Source organism: Anser anser (genome assembly GCF_964211835.1).
Source record: "Anser anser genome assembly, chromosome: 4".
Lineage (NCBI taxonomy): Eukaryota > Metazoa > Chordata > Aves > Anseriformes > Anatidae > Anser > Anser anser.
Window position 1 is genome coordinate 70,886,751 of NC_139724.1, and position 22,023 is coordinate 70,908,773.

A 22,023-nucleotide genomic window follows, 5' to 3' on the forward strand; every position below is an offset into this window, starting at 1 on the left:
AAATTTGAACATTTATGCTCTGCCAGGCACCGGCTGAAAATATGTTAGTAGATGCTTTGTCATGAGCAAATCCAGACCAGAACTTCCCTCTAGGTTCCTCGAGTTCCAGTTATGAGGTTCTCAGTTTTCAGCCAGGTAGGTAAAAATCATTCACATTTTACAGATGGGGAAACTGTGGTGGAGCAAAAAGCGTAAGAAACGCACCCAAGATCAACAGTGATATTTTTTTTGTGGCAGAGTGAAGAGCCGAGCTCAGATCTCCTGCCACCCAGTGGGGTGCTTTCACCACGCCACTCTCCTTCCTTTGTAAGCTTGCTAAAGCTGGGTTAATGGACAACACTTCAAACCCAGTGGCACCAAAAATCCCACATAGAGCAAAAACAGTGCCCAGGGTCAGCGGCTGGATTGCTAAAATGGAGCAGAAGTGAGGCACATCACACACATCTCCTGCAGAAAGGCAACATACGGTCAGGGCTGGAGTGTCCCACCACCGTCTAAGGGATAAAAAGCTAAAATTTGTCTGCAAAGGAAACTGCACAGACAGCTCGTGGAAACCACTTCCAAACAGTCCCGTCATCCAGCCCAGGACCTGACAGATCAGACCACCCACTCCAGGGCAGGCATTAGGCACCACGTACCTGGGGATCGGCAGTGGGGGGGATTTATTTCACCTAATTTCAGATGCCGACAAGGTAGAGCTGGCCACCCTCGTGCTCTTCAATAGGTGGTTTTAAGGAGAGCCTTGTCTGACCTACTTTAGAGGCCTATTTTAAGACACGCAGAATTATACCCTAGATATAAAAAATAGAAAAGGCAGCTGCAGAGTCCAGCTCAGATGGAAATGTCTGTGCTCCATGCATCTACTTTTGATCATATGTATCTCACCCAACTTGACAGATGGGAATAAACTCAAATTTAAGTAGACTTCTTTCAAAAACCTATAAAGTGGTACTTAGTCCAGAGTGGCTTTCTTTTATTTTAAGCATATATGCATATCTTTCATTGTATATGTAAATGTAGTCCAATATCATTTAACCACAGTACAGAGCTGATCCTTAGGACCATGGGAATGTTTCCATTACAAAAGATGTTAATTGAATTGAGTATTTTTGATGCAGTCCTGTTTATCTGTAGAAAAAGTTCATGTTCCCATTTTCCACTGGGCACAGTGGGAACCGAAAACTAAGGAAGAACTTTTCCCTGTCTTCTTGGTCTCTTTTTCTGGTCAACTCTATACTCAAAACACCCTCTTAGCGGTCAGCTGGTGTTATGCTCAGAGCTGTCTTGTGGCCACTCTGGGCTTTCTGCTGCCACCTCCTCTCTCCTTCTCCGGTACTTCTGGCACATTTGCTTTTGCACACACAGTTCAGCCAAAATGATATCCTGACCCCAGGTTTGCCTTCTGCTGCCAGCGAAACACCTCGGGCAGTAGCATTGGGTTTCTGGAGAGCCTCAGTGCAGCTTTTGTTTTGGGAAACAGCTTCTATTACTTGAACTCGGTTATATCTGGAGGATGGCTGTAGTAGCCAGCATTTCCAATGATATTTTGCAGAAGTGGGGTAAAACGAGTAGCAGAGCTTGTCCCCTTCAGTCTCCTCTTGAATGGTCCTGGAACAAACCCTACTTTCAATCAATTCCTATTTTGCCAGACTTCAACTGTGTGGGCTGAAATGTTATGCTCCGGATATCTGCTGCAAGCTAAATATTTCAAGTCAATTTGAGACAAAACGTTTCAGGAAATTTTATGCACAATGCAAGGGAAAAACACATTCTTTTGCCCACGTTAAGCAAGCGGTTGTGTGAGCAGTGAGACTGAGGAAATGTGGTTTCACCTCAACACGAGCCCTTTGGCTGCCAACACCAACTCCCTGCAATCACTCTAGTTCTCCCCAGGCCTTCTGCTCTGCCCCACCAGAGAAGCACCAAAATACCCCATGTTTTGTCCCAAGACATGTGCTTATGGTCTGGCCAGCCAGCATAACGCACTGACAAACAGACCGGAAGAAGTTCAACCACTTCTCCCCATTTTCGGGATACTTATCACTATGCCGCATCTCTATTCTCTACCCAGCTGCCAAGTTTCAAACTAATTGCAGAAACTTCATTGTATTCCTTTCAATACTCTTCCTTTCAATACTGGTTTGAAATTAGCCATGAGATTTAAAATAAAAAAAAAAATAAATAAATAAAAGCAAAGATAGATGGGCAAAGGGAATGATCGTATAGTCCTCTTTTTCACTTAGGCTGAAATCATTATTGGATCTTTATTAGTGGTATTGCCAACTCTGCTCACAGCACATTTAACAGCATGTCTGTATATTAACATTTACGTAACTGCTGAGGAGAAATGAACACGAATAAAAGGCCTAAATGAAAGCTTCTTGAACTGACAGTAGTGATTTCAGCACCTCTTGAGGAACTCTAGATCAGGCCCAGAAAGAGGAACAAGACTTGGGTGATGCTTTTAATTTGACATTTATTTTGAAGAAACAAAACGATGAACAACCACCTAAATTTTCTCCAAAGGCAGTGCTTTCCACAGTGCTTCCAGACTCATCCTTGTCTCTAGGGTACACCTGTTCTGTGCAAATAAAAGAAGAATCCATCAGATTATCTCTATTAGCATGATGAATTGCATTGAAGTGGATAGTTGTACATGGTGGCAATGTGGGAAACGTGTTGAGGTGTAGGGATTACTCACATGAATGTATTTAGAGCAGCTGTAAACAAAAATGTTGAAGGACTGTAACAGATTCCATGTTTACAGCTTCCCTGGCACCCGCAAGGGACTGGAAGGATGTTCTTGACAGTGACAGAAGAGACGGTTTCTGGGGAACTTTAGTGCATTGCCTTCCAAGTTTAATGGCTTCAGGGAGTCCAGCCCAGGTGCTCATTGCAGGAGATCAATCTGATATGTGGAACACAAAAGCAGCCTCTGGGAGTTTGCTACACACTCACCTCGTCACTTGGGGCAGGGCAAAAGAGCGCAACTTCCTCCAGCAATCTGGTATTCATTTGCGTATGGAAAAGCTGCACTGAGCGTGACAAATGAGGCTAAGAGCTGAGAGCTCCTGCCGACGGGCTGAGGGAATGTCAGAGAAGACCTCAGCTTTGCTTCAAGGTGGGGAGGGAGGAGAGCACCAGCTTTGGCATTTGTGATGTCTGCAGCAGGGCAGTAGGAGCAAAGCAGATGTAAGTTGTCCTGACTGTCCTTGCAATTGAGGATGAGATGCAAACACAACACCAAATTCTGCTTGACTTCATTTTGGGATGGAGATGGAAAGGCTCTCTGGTCCAGTCATAAGATTTCCTAGCTTTAGCGGACCATGTATTATTAGGAATAACTGATCTTATTAAGATCTCCTGTCACTTACATCACAGCACTGAACTTTAACTGTACTTTGCAAATAGTGGGAAGGATGTGCAAAGGCAGACAACAGAATAAGAGAGAAAGCACTGATTTTCTACCTATGATTCCTTGGTGTTTGATTTTCACCCAGTGAGAAGCTCTTCCCATTCTCTTCACCTGAGCATCTGTAGGCAATTCAAAAGGAATCTCATTTGCACTGTTCCCACTTCATTTCTGAACACTGCCTGTGTTCTTCATATTTCCTTATAAATTTTCTTTGAGCAGCTGCAGAAAAGAGCACATTGCTATGCAAGGACTTGTAACACAGTATCACCCTGCGTTGGCACCAGCTTCTCCTTTCCCATCTTCTTTAATCTCCTGGCTGTATGCAATCTTCTCCTTGAAGTGCATAAAAATGAACAAGTCAACAAGAGTCTAAGGAATTGTTTGGAGAGGTGTTATCTAAAATATGAAATGCCTGGTAGCTTAGAATTTCACTGCCTATTCCAGAACACATATTCACATGTAAAACAGCTACAAAACATCTTCTGGGCCCTCACAGAGGAGGCACCAGTATGAGGAGAATTTCTGACCATTTCTTGTGCACTCTGATGTGGCCCCGTGTGTTCAGTTGAAGCAGGTGGATGAAGCTGCCAAGATAAACTGTGTATTGACCACTTCCCCCTTGCGCTACTTGTAAGAGATACCAAGAAGACAACAAGCCTCAGCTGGTCATCCAACTCATTTAATGAGCCACAGAATCACACTATACAAAACCATTGCTCTGCACGTACTATTTTGGCTGATGAAATATCCACAAATCATTTCAGAAAGTCTTGGAGAGCAGAGCTGCAGCATTATCAATTCTTCTTCCACCAGCCTTTCTGCTGTCACAAGAAGAAGCACACAGGCAGGCCTTTTCACATGCCCCAAAGTGTCTGAGATGCTCATCAAAATGAGCAATTCATCCTCTCAGTGCTGCATGAAGACATCCCTGCTCCCTGGCTACTGCGTAAGCTTTCTGAATACAAGAACATGCATGCAATTACCAGCAGCTCTAAGGTTAGCATAAATCAAAGTGAGAAGTCAGCTGCCAGTGGCACTTCAGATGCAATGCCCACGTCTCGAATGGAACTGAGCTAAAGCAATAACCCCATCCAAGTCCCTGAAAGGGCCATGGCTTGTAATGGGTTGGCACAAAGCGACATTATGCCACAAACTGCACCTGCTTCTAGAGCTGCTGTAGCAGTAGCAAATAGTGATGCCACCTGGCAAGATGGCATTTCCTGAAGCCTGCAATGACGAGGCAGAAAAAAAAAAATCCCAACAAACAGATGGTGTCTGCAGAAATGGGAACTATATGGAAACAACAAAGGGCATTACAATGACGACGAATACACTGCTCTCAGCCCTCTCTAAACTGTCACGCACATCCTTAGTGGGTGGTAAAGACAGGCCAAAATTCAGGTGCCTTCTCTCCCCAGAGAAAGGGATCTTGTTTTTCAAGTTCATTGCTCCTCAAACTGTATAAAAAAAAAAAAAAAAGATTAGAATCACAAAGACCTACTGAGCAGTGTCTGTCCCTGAGTATAAAGAGAGCAAAAAACAAACCCCAAGGACTGACAGTGCTAGAAACGGGCCATCTGCGAAGGGATGTAAATGTGACTGTGCCCCCCAGATCATGGCTTACAGGCTTGGAAAGCAGAAACATGCTGACTGAAAGCAAGTAATTAGTGCCAAGAAGGAAATAAAGTATGGGAATACAAGAAGTGGGGAGGTGGTTAAATTTGCAAGAGCAAAACAAAAGATTGTTTATCCCAATGAATTCATTGCAAAACTTGGAAGTAACAAACAAACAGAGGTGCCTCTGCTGTGGGATATTGATTCTGACAGTGTCCAGCCTCTGTTGCAGCCATCAGTTACAGAATAAATGGTCTGAAAGGAGAATTACTTCCTGACCCACAATAGCGTTGCCCTGAAACAAAAGTTTATGTCCTTCCCATAGCACTTGTTTATCTAGTCTTTAAAGTGTTATGACTATAATGCTCAATAGTCCTGTCCTTATTTCCATATGGACAATTATTTCTTGAGTCATGACCCGTGAGATTTCACAATAAGGTCAAAACAATAACTGCATCTCAAGGATCTGAAAGAGCTTTACAAATGATGGAGAAGATCCTGCCTCCCCTGGCAAGAGATGTCCCAGGTTCATATTTACGGAGTTTCCAAAGTAGCAGACTCCTCGGACACTGAAGTTACCTCCCCATGGGAACAGGCAGGAGAAGGAGAGATGTAACTCTCCAGATACCTAAGGAGCATCTGGAAAAACTCAAACATCTTAAATCATTCACACAAAAGTAATTATCTGCTCCTAAATGGTGAGACACTCTAGAAATTCCTGCACCACCTTCCCGAGGAGTTTGCCCTACAAACATCTCAAAAGGAAAAGCTGAAGTGGTCTCACTATTTCCAAGGGTGGCAGGCCACGCATTTATGTTGCTGTTAGCTGCCCAGGATGGTCAGTGTCCCTGCCTCAGGCAGAAGCTCTTTTCTCCCTGACATCCCTTCAGGGAGGCGCCACACACAAAGTCTTTCTGCTCAGGATTCAGACATACCAAAGTCAGCTACCACCTACAGCTTGGGCCACAGCCTGAGAGATATGTTTCATACTCGTTCGGGTAGAAGAACCAACACTGAAGTGTTGTTCTTCCCAGAAGGACACCAAAGCTTTCTGTATCAACTCAATATATATCCTCCTTCTGCTGAAGTTTCACACCCTTCCAGAATAATGGCAGAGTGACAAGATCACGCATGATAAACGAGTATCTCATCCAGGGTTTAAGCTTCTCTTCAGGCAGGGCTAAGCTTAAAGACTTTTGCCCTCTTTTAGTCTCTGAAGAACATCGTGCCCCACTGCTGCTGTGTTACACCTCCGGGGGTCTCAGCTCAGTGCTGTGAGACCAGGGTGAGCGACCCAGCAAAAGACAAAGAATAAGAAAGTCAAGGAGATGGAGAAGTGGAAAGATAAAAAGAAGAAGAGAACAAGAAGATTCAAACAAGAAACACTTGACGAAAAATCTATACAATTCACGGAGGGAAAAAATAATAAAACTTAAAAACAGAAGAGTCTTGGCACAAGGGCAAACACGAAATTATCACAGCCCCAAAAATGGATCCAGTCACAATGCCAGATGCAACACAGGATCCAGAACAGAGCTTTCCAGCTCCTATCTATTTCTGGGATAATCAGTACCATGGGGGAAAGGGAAATAGAAACACCATAAAGTTTATCTAAGGGATGGAAACACACCCAGCGTTTGACATGAGAAAAGAAAATGTGCTATCATCTAGCATGTGTATTGCAGGAATGGCCACAGGCCCAGGCGGGATCAAGGCCTCTTGCGCTAAACTGCGTGAGTGCACATGGAGAGGCTGAAGAGAAAATACTCTCTCACCATCTGCTCTGTCAGCATCTGAACTGAATATGCAAGGACTGGGGGCTTGTTTTTTAAGTCCCGAACAACTCATGAAGGAGTGAAAAGCCTCCTCTGATCCATAAAACAAAATTCAGCAAACATTTTCATGCTTTCCCGCCTTTGATCGAAGCACATCACAGAACATGAAAAGCTGTAGCCTCAGCTGGTCTAAAACACTACTGAGCTCAGGTGAGAAATACCACTTCCCTACCACTGGAGAATTAGGTTTCCAAAACATGTTGATCTGCTCCAAAGATGATGGAAGATAGCAAAAAGTGTCCTGCTAGGATGAAAGTATTTTGGACAAAGGCTGCAAGAAAGAAATGTACTTCTTGTAACCAAAACAACTGAGCTTGAAAGAGTGAGAAGAGAGAGGAGAAGAGGATCAGAGAGGAAAACCAGGTAGACCAGGACTTCAGGACTGACTAATGACTCTGGATACCTCATTTTTAAAGACTTCAGTTTAAAGCAGACCAGGCCCTTGTGTGAATAAGAGATTCACCACTGGGAGAAGCAGCAGGGGAGCTGATGGCAAACCTGAGAGTCAACATAGTAAAAACAGTCTAAAAGTACCTAAGTAACTAAAATTCACTGCATCTGCATTTCACTTCCCAGCCCAAGCTGTCTTGACTAACAGCACATCTTCTCTGAAGGAGATATTGCCTCCCATTCTGGATGGCACACCTCCTACCTAAATTTAGACATCTATGACACAGCTGTCAGTTAATGAAGAAAAAAGAGACAGACCTTCTTAGGAGATCAGTTTTAGGTGACTATTTCATGATATCCCACTCCTTATTGACTCTATTGACTGTACTGTTTCCATAGCCCATAGCTCCAAAGCAGGCACCCACACTGTACGTATCAGCACATGGACAGATAAATCCCAGCCTGTATGTCTCTCTCTATTCCAAAGAGCCAGGTTCCAGCCAGGACCTCAGTACACAGCAATAACAAAAATAATGTTAGGTAGATACGAACATCCTGAGGCTCTGGACTCACAGTTAAAAATTATTTGTACAGCTCCTAACCTGCTAAGAAACCACTGGGAATCAGGGACTCAAATGTCTCTGGGGATCAAAATTCCTTACTTATTGGAAGTGTAACAGCAGTGAACTCTATCCACCTTCCAAGGGCTTCAGTGGAGTTACTGTGGTTTCAGACTCCCTCTGACGACCACTGTTACTGATCTGCTGACCTCAGTGGTCCTGGGATGCGGCCTACATTTGGGGCAGGATGAGAATTGGTACCATGGCCTTTTTCCCGTTCCCAAGAACCAGCCTATAATCAGAAACTGGCAAACCTCAGAAAGTTTGGCATGCCATCCCAAAAAGTTCATATGAAAACATCAGGGACAGGAACCAGGATCCAAATCTGCTGAGAGCACACAGAGCTTCTTACCAGAGCAGGGCAGAATGCGGTAGCAACAATAGGCATTTTGTGGTGTTTCACTTCGAGCCCCAGCTAGAGCCAAGGAGCACACACCATCTGCAGATGTAGTTTAGAATGCAATGAACCTTTTTTTTTTTTTCCACATACCAGACTAAAAGAAAAAAGGCTGGGAAAAGGCTCTGAGTTGTCACTTGTATCTATTCAAATATAGCTAGTCAGTCACTAATGACAACCTACATTGAGACATGTCCAAAACGCAAACCAACCCTTTGATGGGGGTTTAAAAAAGTCTGAATAACAAGGTTTTTTTTTTTCTTTCCTCTCCCCTTCTTTCTTTTCCCCTCAGTTCTTAGGGTCCCCAGATCAGAAACAGGAGTGCCAAAATACGAGGGGAACTGCCCATCCTGCCAGGTTCCCTCGAAGCAATGAATACTGTTATTCTTCATTTCCCCCAGTGTGCTTTCATCGAGGTCTCTGCTTGCTTAAATTTGTCACTGTCTGCTGGGGGTGCGCACATGCACCTCCCCAGTTATCAAGACAACATATTAGTTTCCCCATGTATTGGTTGTCACAGACAGCGGTGGGCAAACTTCAGAGAGGTATTAACTGCTAAAGCTGGAAATAGACATCAGCTTGCAGGGCACAAGGCCCTTCTTCTACAGCTTACCTAGGACATTTTGAGGGAATTTAAGTCTTTCTTCATATCTGCCCTGAAAACGGACCTGTGTGTCCCACAGCTCGCCAATATTTTTCAGTCTAGATAATCTAATAATTTTTTTTTACCCTACAAACTAGTCTCATCTTTTTACACTGGATTATCACATTTCAGGCTTATAAGGGCCTTCATTTTGGAGGATAGTATCAGGGTCCTGGACACTCAGGTGAAGGGAGCATCCAGGTGGTGCTTCTGCAGATGGACCCAGCAGTTTCCCAATGAAGTCAGAGAAAGCCATAACTTTCCCCTGCTTTGGGCAGAGAGTAAGGATCACCTTTAAACCCTGCCTGCAATTGGTGATGAATGCAAGAAGCCAGACAGAGGGGAATTGTGGGGTGGTCTTTTATGGCTGTTCAGCCACTGACCATTTCTGGTGTGACCACGTCAGAGTTTCCACCACTCTGGCTGTTTCCTCTAATTGTGTAAGGGAATACACACACATACAGAACAGTCCTGCCAGACTGATAAGATTAAGCAAATTTTTAAACAGCATCGTTCCAGGAGAGAAATTCAAACGTCCAAGTTTGCCTTCTATCCTTCACACCCTCTCTCTGAGTGTGAGTAGGAAAAGCAGAAAAGAAAGCCTCAGGTACTTCTACTTATCGGTTTAAACCTTTGCACTGCTCTAGCTAGGAAACGCTGCAAAGCTGCTCTAAATACTCAGAACTTACTGAACAATTGAATGCAGGAGAGTTCACTGAACCAGGCTGAGCCAAGCAACAAATTATACCCTACATGAGCTGCTGAAGAGTCATTTCATCCTTATCATTTTAATTCCATTCTTCCTTTTGATTAAACAGTTTTGTTTTGTTTTGTTTTTCAGGATAAGGAGGAGATTCCAAATACCATTACTTGGAAATTTTTAAACAATTATTGTCTTGCAAAGTCTCTCTCTGGACACCCAAGGATTGAATATAGCTCAGTACAGGAAAATGAACATTTGTAGATCCAGGAAAGTCCTATGGACTTGAAGGAAGGCCTGTGTGGACATTAGATCATTTGAAATCTGACTTCAGCAGGATGAGGATTAATCCCGGTGTTTTTTTCATGAGATCTGGAAACTTTTCTCCTCCACCTTTCCATAGCTGTCATGATCTCACGTCGCAAAGATATTGCTGCATCCCATCAGACAGTTAAAATGGCAGTTGGGTAGCTACAATTAATAGTGATAATACAAATAATTCTGACAGACATCACATTACTCACAGATTCATAAAAATACCCCATATGCTGGAAAACAACTTTGCACCAGCCGGGCTAAGACTAAGAAATAGTGTCCATCTTTTTGCAGAAGCTGATCATTAATTCTGATACACTTGGAACATGTAGCCTGTTCCCATCATGATCAGAGTAATGGTCATGAGTTCAGACAAGCAAAGCTTTGGTATAAAAACAGAGGAGTCCTGACAATTCAGCGAGAGGTTTTTTCTTGCATTCTCTGTGCTTCTAAGTCTGTTGCTTTTTCTCCCCACTTATATTTAGCTCACTGAAAAGAACTGCAGAATAAGCTTTATTTATATCCACAAAATAAATCCAGAGGGAGTCAAAGGGCTGATGAAGAAAACTGTACGAGGCTGCAAAGACAGCAGATCCCTTGAACATTGTGAATCCAAATCCAGAATCAACAAGTTTGTTAGCAGCAAGTGATGCATGGGCATGGCGTGAATGAACTCCAAACAAAGAGTACAGTGGGACATCTATGTGTTAAGCACAGAGGATAGTAAATCATAGCTGTACTTATATCATTATGGTCATCTCAAAGGAATTCAGGACTACAGATTAACATATGGAGATATTTTCACCTTCCTAAGAAAGTAACTGCCTCAGCCTATGTTATGTCAAGAGAGAATAACAGAATCACTAGGACCAGAAGTAGAGAAAAAATTTGCACCCAGGGAAAATTTGGCACAGAATCATAGAAAATGGTTGAAAACAATCCCAGGAACCTATAGCACCTTCTGTTGCCTCAAGATGAGATCTAAACCCATTCCCACAGATCCCCATAGCAGATCCCACAGCTAACACCATCAGTGTTTCCTTGCCTTTCTACTGTTTCTAATGTCCAAATCAATTTTCTCCTGTAATTTATGTTCACTGCTCAGCTTCATATGTAGGCAAAGCACAATTAAGAAACAAACACTTTAGATTTTCATAGTCCTGAATTCTGGAGTGTCAGCCAGTCTAGATCTGAATTATTATTCTTTTGTAGCCACAGGTTAAACTAAACATGGAATCTAAATATCTCCACTTGTCCTTAAGGGAATGCACATCTGGGGTCCCAGGCCTGTAGTGAGCAGTCAAGCAACTGGACAGCTCTTACTTCTCTTTATTCTGGCAAGAACCACTGCAGGAACTTGAATAAATTACACCTTTGGCTGTATATCACGTAAAACAAGAAGAAATACAGACTGACTCAGAAGTAAAAGGCTTCAGAGGAACATTGCTGGGCTAAGGGGCAAGGTCCTGAGCAAATATATCCCAGGGCCTGAAGGGGGAGATTGCACCAGGATGGCAGAAAGGTGGGCAAAAGAAGTGCTGAAGCCTCTTCTAGGAGGCCAGGGACGTCTCCCAGTCCAGCCAAAACATCCTTTCAGCTTGTATTTTCAGGGCCTCAGAAAATGGCAGATGAGTTCAGTTCAGCCCTCCCTAAAATGGCTGCCGGGCCCCCTGGTGGGGGCGGGGCCTGGCCTCACCCTTTGGGGTTCTTGTCAGGATTTGGCTCTTTTTGATAACTTGCATGGCTTTAAAAGCATGTTTTGATAACATGCCTGGCTTTCTTTCCTTTCAGGAGTCTGATACAGGAATCAACCCTTATTGCTGCTGCACTGGTTTAGCTCCCCCATGAACTCTGAGTTCCTCAATTATGAAACCATAGACAGTACAAAAGGAAGAGTATGAACTAACACATTTTTTTCTCCCTGCGTCTAGCGGTATTTTGGCTGCTCCAGCAGACAGGTATTTGGACCAGCAGCTAATCCTCTTAATAATTTCTCACCACTTCATCTACAGACTTGAACAAAGTGTCTGTCTGACCCCTGTGGTAGGATCTCTCAGGATGTGCACATCAGAGAGCCTGTGAAAACAGCAGCACAACATGCTTAGCATGCTCCCCCAGATGAAAAAGAGAGCTAGAGAGATGTTCTGTGTCACCACAAGAGCCCACTGGTGACGATTTCTAACCAGCTTAAAGCTCTGCCTGTCTTTAGCACTGCTCCAGGGGTGCTGCGCCCAGCTGCAAGCCACTGTGAAAACATTCACCAGCCAGCGGGGAGCAACTTGTTGCTTCAGGGATTCGCTGTGTTGATAATTCACGCATAAACATTATTCATCCCTTTTGGCAATAGATGCCTAGCACAAAAGTAAAGGCAAAGGTTCACTTCGCCTGTCCAATCCAAACTTCGCATGTCCCCCGCACCCTTGTGTTTTGGCCTGTCCCTCTTCCCCCAGGCTGGAGATGCTGCTTCAGAGATGTGATAAGACTTGAAATGGGGACAGATAGGAGGGACTCCTTAACTCCTGTTTTGAAGTCTGTAGTGCTGAGAAGCAGTGCCTGAGCCCATGTGGAGCGTAAGTCCTGATGTGATCTCAGCCCATGGCCAAAGTGAGAGAAGGGAGCCAAGAGGAAGGGTTTGGAAAGAAGTAAGCGAAGGTTGGAGCCACCTCTCCACCTCTGTTTACCAATGCTGGTGCTTCAGCCGATTCACCAGGTACAAGAGCACCTCTCTGCAGTCTCAGGGTCTCAGGTACCTCCTCCTGAAGTAGCTTCAGTTCATGGGTATGCATTACTCTCCAGTTCATTGCTTTCTTCTGCTTCATTCTTCTCCATCTGTGAAACCAGTCTGAACAGTGTACAAATCAGGCTTCAGGCCACATTTTCCAGTAGGTATTTATCAACTTAGCTAAAATTCGGGTAGCGATGAGCAATTCAGGACACTTATTACTCAGCTTTCTTGCCATAGCTCCCTGTACAGAGAAGGTACTATGATTCTAAAGCTGCATCCTGTAGCTAGACAACTTGAATATGGCTCTTCATCAACATTATCTTGAAGACATGGTCCCTTTATTCTCTGAAATATGAAAGAAATTTTTGAGTTTCTCTACAGTGGCATTTTCTTCCTGACTTGGTCCCTTCCTTCCATTGAACAGACAAACAAAACTCATGCTGCCCATATCAGACATGTTGGGGTTTGCATGTGTGGCTGCTTCATCACCTAATGCCACCCTCCTTCTTGCTTCCTTCCCTGCAGGTTTCCTGCCGTCATGCTACTTCTAACCACCTGCTGGGGATGGTGTTTCCTTCTTGCTGAGATGTCTCAGGCCCCACAAAAGGTGGCTGCTGCCAGCCAAGTCCTTCCCTAGGCATATAGGGTTTGTTCCAGGGCCGCTAGCACTGGGTATTTGCAAAATACAGTGAATTTGGAGATATAAGGCACTGTCTGTGCAATTGCTGCAGTATTCTCCAAAGTTTAGCATATGGGAACCAGAGTTTGAGGCAATCATTGAAGTGAAGTCATGGCATCTCCACCTGACTTGGTTGCCCTGGGTTTGCATGTCAGGCACTGCCCTTCCACGGCGCTGCAGCCTGACGTACCAACCCAGGCAGCAAAACAGAGCAATCTGCACCTTTCACCTCGGCCGTCTGCTTTTCATTTTCCCCTTTAATCACAAGCAGATTTCAGCTATCAAGTGTGAAAGTTTAGCAGACCTAGAGCCCCCTGCAGAGGCGGAGATCTAAAATCAATTCACAATTCATTTTGTGCCTGCTGATATATCTGATCTCTGGTTTGAAAAAGGGGATTTACTGGATGTTTTGCCCCCATAGAGAGAAAGGAGAAGGGAAGATTTACACTCACAGGAAGGTAGTGAAGCAAATACCAGCAGTACTTTAGACAGCCTCCCCCTGACTCAGGAACAAAAAAAACCTTCTCTATGATAAAAATAAATACAAGAAAAATGTGAGTGGTTGCTGATTCACCCAGCTCAGCACCAGCTGGCCTCTTCTTGTTTTCCTGCATTCTGCATTTGTACAGTGCCTTGCACCATGAAAAAATTACAGCTTTTCTCCACTTCCTGTGGGGTACCAACGCCATAAATCCCACCAGCAGAAGAAGTCAAGGAAGAAGCAGACACAGGCTGACTCTGCAAGACAAGCCTGCTCCTGGGGGAGATTCACGTGGAGGTTTCTTATGGTGAAAACCAGGAACCCAGGAAGTGTCTCCAGCTGGAGGATGCTCATGCATAGTTGGCGCAGCCTTTATGAGGCAGTGGGTGGCTTTTCAAAGCCAAATCTAACCTGGGGGATAATGCAGAGCTTTGCAGCCCTGCAGAAATATCTCCCCAGGTAGGACAGTCTCTCCTGGAGTTGGTTCCATCACTGTTCAGTCTGTCGGGTTGAAGTGGTGTGAAGCATACATGGCAGGACAGGTCTGCTCTGAATCATGCACCAGAGCACAGCAGGGAAGCAAATGAAGCAGGGAGCAAATTCCTCAATGCCTGAGGGAGAAGTAGATATGTTAGAAGACTTTTTCTTTTCTTGCCAAAAAAAAAAAAAAGTTTTTTTAACAATCATCAATGTCAGCTTTGCTTTCCTCACTCTTTATTTCAATCAGTATATATAGCCCCAAACGCTGTTGCACTGGGCATGTCTGTACACAGCAGAGGAAAACGCCTTTCCAGGGCAATTCCATGCATTTGATCATGACACCCGGCCATGCACACGTAGCTGTGAGCATGGGGGAACAGACACAGGGGCAACCTACGATTTCCAGATCAGAACCCAAATCTGCCCACGGGGACAGGCTTGCACAAGCAGGGCTGTGGGGACTTCACCGTCAGCCTCCCAGCTGTCTGGTCCCCTTGGGAAAACCCTGCAGACAGCCACAGCTCCTGCTGCTTGTTTTCTCCCACCCTGCCTGGCAGCTTCCCGTGCACGCACCTCTTAAAGTGTGCTCGCAAGGCTTTATTTGCCATATCAGCCATCCCCCACCCCGGAGTCTGAATTTGCTGATGAGTTTTTCGTGCTCAACATACCAATATTTCACAACTTCCATCCAACTTAAAAGTCACCTCTCCGTTCCTCATACTCATGCACTGTGTGTGTTGCTCTGATGCTCAGACTGCTTACTGTTTTTGTGCCCGGCGAGCACATTGCAACCTGATTTCTTGTAGTCTTCAGAAAGTCATAGAAACAAACATCTCTAAGAGCATATCTATGTGATCTCTTTTAATCCAGTCAACTCCTCTGCAATATGTCCATTCTCTGAAACGTTATGTAGCATCAATATTAGCACTGCTAGCATTATTTCTCCTCAATTCAATCATGATGTGCAGGCTGGACCATGGCAGCAATGAGCTCAGGTACATGCAAGGGTACTATCAGGGCATGCAGCCTTGCTTGTGATCACTCACTTATAAGATCTGCCCTCCTGGTCCCACCACACCTAAGCTGGGCCTGAAATCTCTCCATGCACATTAAATTTTAGAGAAGTTTAATTATTTTGTGGAAAATTGGGCAACAGCTGAGAAATACAGTATTTTTATACCCTTACATTGACAGAGCACTGCTGCTGTGGATTAGTAGTACATGTTGTATTAAAATAACTCCCCACGTTTCATTTGAATGGGGACCAAGGGTGAAAAAAGTCCAATAACTTGGTAAGTCTCTACCTCAAGTCAGTTTGCCATGCAGTGGCAATAATCCCAAATGACTAAACATTGTTTACTACCTGACATTTCCTATGGCTAACTTCCCCTAAGATGCAAAGGCCTCAAAACAGACATGTATAAACTCACCACTGATGTAGATGGGAAGGATTATTGTAGGAAGCTAAAGTGGCAGTGGGATGGGGATATTTATACTGAATTTGCTGCTTTGGCTAATAAAAGTGCTGAGGCATCATATCAGTTGCTGTCAAACCATGGCTGCAGACATCACCGTAAGCCATCCACCCCCTGCCAGCAGGCATTGCCCCTGCATTGCCCCTGCAAAAAGGACTCCCTGGCTTGTTTCTGTGTCTCAGACACATCGTTCTCCTCACTGCTGCCCTAAATAGCTTCTCTGCAGTGGCCAGTTTGATGGTGGTCACAGCCACCTGAGGAGCAGCATACCCACATCAATCTGCAGAGAAGGACTCGAAAGCAGCTGTGCCTTCTGGAGCCACCCCAATTCACTCAGAGGGCCGTACAGCCAAAACCACTTGCTCAAATTACCACAGTATTGGCCCGCTAATCCCAAATTAGATACACAGGAAGCACAGCAATTTTCAAGAGAATCTGTTTCTGCAAGTGGATTCAAAGTCGCTTGGGAACATCACCTCTCTGGACCCGTGCTGGTGTGGGGCCATGGCCCCAGTGGATGTACAAAGAGCCTTGAGTTCATTCCCCTCTGTGTCTCCCCATGCTCACCACATTGTAAATATTGTGCTGATACCCTGCAGTTGTTATGAGCGTGGGGCTTTGTTCTTGTATGTGATATTTTCCTTTCCAAAGACAAACATAATAAGCAGGTTCCTAATGTGCTGGAAATGCTAGGGAATAGTCTGTGCTCAAGATAACAGTTCATTTGTGTTGAGTGACAACCGTCCTAAATTGCTCCGGCTGGGAAATGCTCATCGATGCTGGGAAACTCTGATGCTGGAAGAGTGGCAAAAGCAGGGGACCCATACAGCAGTGATCCACCCTGATTGCACAGGCCCCCCAAACTTTACCCCCTTCAGAGGCCACCTGCAAACTCCAAACACACCAAAGATGTTAAGTGCCCTTGGCAGTTCTACATGGCCCTGCTTAAGCAGGGGGTTCAACCAGATGACTTCCAGAGATCCCTTTCAACCTCAACTGTTCTGGGATTCTGTGAAAAGGCAAATTCTGGAGAAAGAGCTGACATCATAACTCAGTAATCTTTGTGTAGACCACTGAAGAAGAGCAAAAATTATATTTTGGACCTCAGGCTAAGAAACTCAGGATGCAGATGGGCCAAGTCTTCCAAAAATGCCAGTTGTTTTGTAAAGCCCTAGACTGGCATCAAACCTTGCCAAACAAGGTAGCAATAAACTTTCTAGCCATGGTAACTTGAGCTAGGGATGAGGGGAGGACAAGGAAGAGGAACACTGTTCCTGCAGAGGAACACTAGCACTGGTGAGCACCTTGCTGGCTAAAGGAAGCCTTCCTGCAAACCTAATTGAAATGTGAATTCTGCCACTGTGCAAGGCTTGAAATCTGAATGTTTCCTGACGTCCCACACTTCTATTAAAATAAACCGAAAAGGTTTCCAACAAAGCTGCACATTTTATATATGCCAGGAAGAAAATGAATAAAAAATGCATATCTTTGTTTCTTCCTGACAGTATCCCATTGATGCAAAGCAGCAAGCAAACCACAGCAACAATCAGTGCTCTGCAAAGAGGTGCCCATAACTGAGCAAGAAGGAGATTTTGCTCCCCACCCTTGGACTACCCTCACTAGAAATCTGGATTTCCATGTACATCTCCCTCCCCACTATGGAGACATCTCAAGGCCTATTTGTGTGCAATGGCTCTTGAAAGGAATAAGCACTTTAAACTGGCCCTGACACTATGGAAAAAAAAACCAGGAAACTTTAATTAAGGGAGCAAAAACAAGAAATCACCCACAAGACATTTTTGTATTTACTTTCACTAAGTGCAAAAATGAACTTCACAGGAATTTCATCCCACAGGAATTTCCAATATTTCAGTATTTGTTTCCGTTATGACTTGGGACAAAATGTTGAAATATCAAAATGTTTTTCATAGAATAAATTGTTCTGAGAAGCAATAATTTATATGTCATTTTGACGTGTTTCAGACTTGATCTTGCACCTGGATGAGCTGCTGAGAGGTCACCAGGCACATGCCTGATGGTCCCAGCCTCCTTAGTAGACAAGCCTCAGCACGTTTGTGACTTCCCACCCCAAAATAAATTAGTGGGTCCTATGGCAAAACATAGAAATGCAACAAGGCAAAAGGCAGTAATTCATCATGGGATATGTAGTCCAGCTAAGGGCTTGGTCTATGTAAGAGAATTAGCTACCAGGTCTCCATCCTGTGTGAGCTGAGCATACATAAAAGTTGAGCACAGCTGAGCCCAAATGTTTCATTTCAATATTGTTGGTTTTGTTTATATTTTGTCATAAAACATAGACAATTCTCAGCCAGCTGTAATAGTGTCTTAGTTTTTCAGCACTCCAAAGACATCCGTACCTCAACCTACACAGCAGAACTCAGTCTGTCCATCTCTTCCCTCCATCACCATCTTCAGGGGACTAAGCTTCTAGCTTGATCTTGTCACTTAAGCTCTGGAAAAGGTAGCCTCTCCGTGCCATGGATGTAGCTCTGTTGGAGCTCCTGGGCATAGATCAAAACCCCGGAGAGGATGGCAGGATTCATCTCGCCTTGCTGATTAAAAGTGAGGCATCCAGTCCACACTCATCCGTGTGCTTTTCCATCATGAGGAGCAATGACCCCCAGCAGAGGAGGTTCATTCCTATGCACTACCTCGAGGTACCTCTCATCCTTTGGGGCACCCCATGGAGGCACCCTCAACATCCAGGTTAGAGGGTTATGTGAGGAGAAGTGCATCCCACCTAATGTCCCCAGCACTTTTTCTTGCAAAATCTGTCCTCCTTTTGTGGTTGTTTGTCCCAGCCCTGCCTCACAGAGGTTTCCAGATATTGAGATGAAGGAGCAGAGCAGCAAGTGGGGACAAGATAGAGCAATCCACTTTTTGAGAAAAAGAGAAAAATCTCAACTCAGGACAATAACAAAAAATCCTAGAGGTACAGGGGCCCTTGTGACTTTTTTTTTTTTGCGTTAGTCTCAGTATCAGATCTTGCATCACCTGGCAGAAAAGGATGGCAGAACTGATTGTGCATCTTAATTTTTCTAACGTGTCTGGCCTAAGAACTGCTACTGTACATTTTTCACGTCTGATATTTTCTCACATATTGTTTTGTGCTCTCCAGCCATTGCCTTTCTGGGAATTCAGGTGACCTGTGGGTTGGGCAGGAATTTCCCAGCCAAACATCATTCTTCCAGACATTTTTGGTATCAAGAAAAATAAGCCCCACTTCACATACACACCCTTTTTACCTTTGAAACCTTAATTTCTCCTGGAGCAAGCGTGGACCAGGAGCTGGCCAGGACCACACACAGCTCTCCCAATATCCCAACCTGACGAAGAAGAGGGGGATGGAGGAGACAACCAGCACGTTGTGCAGAAGGGAAGGAGATGAAATCCAGCTTTTGACAGGAAAGGACCATGAGGCCTAAGCTCAGATCAAAAACCCTGTGGAAATGAGTGGAACTTTTGACAGGGGAAGGACAGAGGCCCATGATCTGCATCCTAGAGCCGTGCATGAGGTTTTCCTGTAGGCATGGGCCCTGTTTTGGGCAGGGCATGCAGGCTGGCATGCCCATTGCTTCCTCTCAGGCTGCTTGTAGGTCTCTCTGTAGGCCAAAGTCTTTTGGGCAAGATATCTAATGCCAAAGCCACCTTACAAAGGTGGGCTCCTCTCTGCCAGCTCAGCCCCAAGGTTGGTCCAAGCCCCTTGCAGAGCTCCTGGTGGGGTGGAGGGCTGTCCCCGGGGCTTGGCTGGAAATAAATCAGTGTTGCATTCCTGTGGGTTTCCTGGCATGTGGAGCAATCACACCCTGCGGAGTTAGGATCAGAGCCTTTCGTTTACCGTGGACTTGTTTTCTGGTGTAATGGAAGGTTTGGTTTCCACCATAACTCATGAGTCAACATGTTACAGGCTGCGAGGATGCATCTAGCTGACGGACAGAAATGGTGCACTGGGCTTGGTTCTTCCAAAATGCAACTGTTTTTTTCCAAAGACAGGCCTTCACCCAGCAAAAGTTGCTGCCTTCAGACATAGCTCCTTCCTGGAGCCCACAGCCCTCCGTGCATCCCTTCCAACAGGCACTTTCTCCACTTATAAACAAGTCTTGCTCTTCCCAGTATTTCCAGGATGCAGGAAGATATTCCTACACATCCTCCGTGGCCACAAACACACTGTGTATGTTGCTGGCTTAATAAACAAAGAGTATTTGTTAAGCTTTCCATCAGATCATTCCCACCGAGACACGACACATTCTCAGGTCCAGTCAGTGGAAGCTTTTACTTAGGAAGAGACAGGGAAAGACATCTGCTTCAGCAAACCTCAGCTGATAGCAACTGGGAGAGCGCCTTTATCTCTTGTAATGGTATGCTAATTCAAACCAGAGCAGATTTCCTCGGATACCATGGCAGCAGGCTCAGATTGTTGCTAGAATCAGAATTGTTTGCAAGAGCCGATGCGCCTGACCAGACCTAAACTCTAGAAATGCTGTCACCTGGCCAAAAAGCACCTGACCTGCTGACAGGGGGGTTCAACTGGTCCCACTGCTATGAGGTCTGCCCATTCGGATGTCCAATCCCTTGTCAGGCCAGGACTTCACCTCTTTGTCCTTGCCGGAGTGCCAAGAACGCTCAGTCCTCTGCTCTGCAAAAGGCTGAAGCACATGCCTCTCTTTCCAGCCAAGCATCAAGGAAATGATGATTTCTCTGCCTTCCAGTAACTTTTTAATAATGTGCAACTTATCTAACTTGGGACAGATCCCGTCATTTTGCATCAATGCAGATTTATCCCACAGCTGCACAGTACGAACAGATGAGGAGGTGCCGCGTGTCAGGAGTTATTTGCTGCCACTGGGACAACAGGGCCGAATGCTGCCCTCTCCTACAGGAGAACAAGGGTGTATGTTTGTGGCATTGGGCTCAGGGGGGGTTGGCTCCCAAAAAAGTCTCTCGTCCCAGTTTACCTGAATGAGCAAAGACACGAGAGAGTCAAAGGATGCTTCTCAACGTGTGTCATTCCTCGGGGCTGTGGGAATCAGGATTTACAGATGCAATGTCCCCTCACCAACTCCTACAAGAAATGTCCAAATACAACTTCTGTGCTAGACCTTTCCATAGCTTCTCTCCCAGTGATGAAGAGTGTCTCCTTTTTTGCTCCATGCTAAATCCATTTTTTCCTAAATGCCATTAGGAAAAATATTTTCACGTGTTCATTTTCAGGATTGCCACTCTGCAGATGTGCTGTCTACACCATTGTAGGGAGGGTTGGCCTGAAACAAGGAACACCTTGTTTGCAGAGGCAGCACTGGGAAGCAAGATTACCAAAGCGAAGGAGGAATGGAGAGATCTTACAGAAATACTTCCGTCCATTCAGGACAGCACCAATACCTCACAGCAATGAGTTCCACAGGTCAACGGCAGCATTTGGAAAAAAAAAATCAAGAAAAAAAACACCTGTTTCCCATGCAGTTATCACCTCTGAATTCAAATATGTTGGAGATGGCCATGGTATTGCAGCTAAAGACAACAGAAGAGCCTCTGACAACTTTAACAGCAGAGCCCTTTGACTCTGATCTCTTTATCTGTGGTGTCTTCCTACATCATCTGCAAGGCTGAAGCTATATACCAGCACAGCATCTGGCTGCGGGTGGGTTCGCTCTCTCTGCAGCTTCAAAAACTAAAAAAAAAAAAATAAAAATAAATTCCCAGTGCAGGCACAGAAGCACCAGAACTAATTTTCCGGCAGATGCAAGAGACCGTCAACTAATGTAGGAAATTAAATGTTTAAGGAAATTATAGAACAAAAATATAAACTCTTGAATGGGAGCCAAAAAACACAAATTCCATCATTTATCAAAAAAAAAGCTCTAAAATGAGCCTGAAACAGTGTGGGGACGACTGAATGAAAGGCTATATTCAGGCAGCAGCACTGTTTAGCTTACTTTTTGGACCTTTTCCCTTTATTGATGCTGTTGGGAGGCCCTCATTCCAAAACCTCTAATGCCATCGTGTTCTAGGATGAGTTACTAAAAGCAACCGTTCTTCTGCATATGAAAACATTTGATTATTTGCATGTTCGGTGTCTTTAATGCCTCTTTTGTGCCTCTGTTTTAGGGCTTGAGGCAGATGAGGGATCTTGAATTTCAGCAGTATTCTGATATAAACTTCCTCCAAGAGAGGGAAGGCAAAGAAGAGAAAGTCTTTGCAAGCCTGAAACAGAGTCAAGGAGGGCTGGTTTTCTT

The 22,023-nt window shown here is 44.7% G+C and overlaps 1 long non-coding RNA gene across 1 annotated transcript in view; it reads right to left on the reverse strand.

Annotated features, from left to right (window-relative positions):
- Positions 1 to 217: 217 nt before the first annotated feature.
- Positions 218 to 22,023, reverse strand: part of LOC310899426 — a 30,588-nt gene continuing 8,782 nt past the window's right edge. Inside the window, exons 2-3 of the long non-coding RNA XR_014584279.1 lie at positions 12,611 to 14,425; positions 218 to 4,872 (exon numbers count right to left, since the gene is read on the reverse strand). This is a non-coding gene — a long non-coding RNA (uncharacterized lncRNA). The remainder of the gene's footprint in view (positions 4,873 to 12,610; positions 14,426 to 22,023) is intronic.